Genomic DNA, 2,870 nt, shown 5'->3' on the forward strand with positions numbered 1-2,870 from the left:
CCTGGTGGCTTGTCTCCTTCCTTGGGCTGCGGAGGGAGGGCTGGGGGCTTCTGCCCCTGCATTCACATGTGGGAACTGCCTCGGAGCAAGGTGCGGGGAGAAGGGCTGGGGAGGGAGGCCTGGAGCCTGGGCCTTTGGGGGTGCCTGCACTGCCCGGGCGCTCAGACGGGGTGGGCCCCAGTGGGACTTCCCTGGAGCGGGTGCGCAGGGGTGGCCCTGGCCCTGGGCAGCTTCCCCTCTCCCCAGGCGTCCGGGCAGGCAGCACGGCCCATTCAGCAAAGCACGTCGCTCACGCCAGCCCCGAAGCCCGTGCTCTGGGCCTTCTCTGCCCCCAGCCGCCGGCCGCGTGCTTGCCTTTGAGCAGGACCTGACATTGCGTGGGCCGTCGGGGGCAGTTGGGAGAGGGGTTAGAGCTAAGCACAAGGGTAAGGGCTTGGTGGAGCCGGGGCCTGGCTCAGTGCCTGCAGGGGCAGGGAATCGACTGCCAGCAGGGCCCTAGGGAAGCTCTGCTAATTACCGGCGCGAGTGCGGAAGAGGCAGAGGACAGTTAATCCAGGCGCCTGGGCAACCAGTGCTGTGAAGACGGACACGGGATGCCCTTTGCTGGAGCAAGGGCATCCTGCCCAGGGTCTGAGATCCTGCGTTGATCTCTGCCGGGCTGGAGGCGGCACACAAAGACGATCCCTGTCCACACACAATGCTCTCTGTGTCCGGGGGACACGCAGCAGCCTGGCAGAGAGCAGAGGGCCAGCCCTGGCCACGTCTCGGGCCTCGCAACCTCGGCCGCCCCGTCCCAGTAACCAGGGTCCTGAGCCTACAGACCGAGGGAGAGGAGCTCCGTACTCCTCCGCCCACGGCGCCTTGCAAAGTCCCGGCCAGGGACACGCGCGTCCTCTTGGCCCTGTCCTCTCTGCAGTGTGCCCATGGCCTGCAGCCCCCTCGGGAGAGCCGGCTTGGCAAAGTGCAGGAAGCTGCAAAGCCGCTGCGGTTGCTACCCGGGAGAGCGGCAGAGGGAGGAGCTGGGAGAAGGTGCTGGGCCGAGGGCTCCTGCTCTTCCTGGCAGCCTGGCGCACAGGTGCACACCGCAGGCTGCCTGCCAGGCCCACCTCGCTCCCCCTTCACTCTGCCTGTGACCTTGAGGACCAGCACGGGGAGGAGGGCAGGAGCAGGGTGCTGCCTCCCCACAGCAGCTGGCGAACTGAGGGCACGTGGGGCTGGCTGCAGCCCCCTACTCAGCTGTCACTGTCCTGCCCTGCTTTCATTTCAGTGGGGGGTGACTTGCTCCTTATTTAAACTGGAGACACCTGCTCTCGCCTGGAGCTGCAATGGCAGACTGTCCCAAGCTGACCCCAGCAGCTTGCGGGTGCTGTGAGGTGCGAGTGGTGGGCTCCGTCCGGCCCCCGGCAGGCAGCCCATAGCTAGATCCTGCCCCGAAGCATGAGGCTGGTTACCGCAGCTCAGCTGCCCGGTCTACCCTGCTTATTGTGACACGACACCGTCCCTTCTCAGTCCCAGCAGTGGGCAGCTGTGACTCCCAAAGGGCCTGTGCTACCGACACAGGGATTGCCTCCCTGGCATTGAAATGCAGCCCCTCCGGAGCGGGGCCGGCTGCTGGGAGCAGCACCACGCCGCGCCCTGCCACGCCGCAGTGGCCGCACTCTGGGGAGGGCGCCGTGCTGGGAGGCTGCCTGGGGAGCTCAGTTCTCCGTGCTGGGGGTCTGCTGGGCATGTTATGGACCAGGGACATGCGGGACTCCAGGGTCCTTTCCCCTGTGATCCCGCAGGCGAGCCCTCCTGCAGCAGAGCGCCCTGCCCAGCGGAAGCGCTGCCTGGTCGCCGGCTCCGGAGGAAGGCTACTTCCTTCAGCACCTGGGGACGCCCAGCCAGCCTGCTTGGCTTGCACGGCAGGTGGGAGCAGGGACCCGCTTAGGGCTCACAACGGGCCCGTGATGTCCTGCGGGCAGACGAAGGCGCGTGGCGCCTGTTGCCTGAGTTGGGGTCTGACTGATCAGTGCAGCAACGCCAGGCCGCGGTGAAGGAAAGCCAGGCTGTGCGGCTGCTCGCCGTGGGCACCCGCCCTTGGCTGTCCTGACCCATGGCCTCGCTCTGCACACAGAACCAACTGTGAAACATGGTTGGGCATTGCTGCACGCTCCGGATGTGCGTGGGAGCAGGAAGGTCACCTCACCACCGCGCACACATAGGAGCTGCATTTTCCATGGAGCAAAACCGACTGCGCTTCCTAACCTGTGCCTGCCCTGCTGCCTTCTCCACACGGCTCACTGGTGCCTAGATCGTCAGTGCCAAGCGTGCTAGCACTTGCACAAGCCCCTCCACCCCGGTCCCTGCTCTGATTAGCTGGTGTCTGAGCCTTTTGATAGCCCGGAGCTCCCGGAGCCGGTCCGGTCCGTCTTCAAAGGGGAGACGATGTCTCGTTGGCATCACCTGCTGCACCTGAGGGTGGCAAACACTGACTTGTGTTTCAAAAGGTCTGGGGTAACCCTAAGAGGGCCAGGCCACCCATGTACCATCGGACCCCAGGGCACTGGCTGAAAGAGCCACAGCAGCCTGCCCCGCTCGGGGCCCCTGAGCTGCGGCAGCAGAGGCCGGGGAGCTGCGCACAGCACGTTTAGACGTCCACGGCGCCTTCTGACAAGGGAGCCACGCGAGAACCGGCTCAAGCCCGGCCGTTGTCCCCACGCCAGAGGTTCAGAGCAGCTGCCTGGGGTGCGGAGAGAAGTGGGGCAGGGCGGCAGGGCTAAAGGACCGGGCAGAGGAGACCAGCACAGTTTCCGAGGGGCTCCCATGGGATGCGGCTGCATGGCCCGGGCAGCCCGCAGGACACGGACACGGACACGGACACGCGCGGC

This window comes from Crocodylus porosus, unplaced genomic scaffold (assembly GCF_001723895.1).
Source record: "Crocodylus porosus isolate Cpor-Errol unplaced genomic scaffold, CroPor_comp1, whole genome shotgun sequence".
Taxonomy (NCBI): domain Eukaryota; kingdom Metazoa; phylum Chordata; order Crocodylia; family Crocodylidae; genus Crocodylus; species Crocodylus porosus.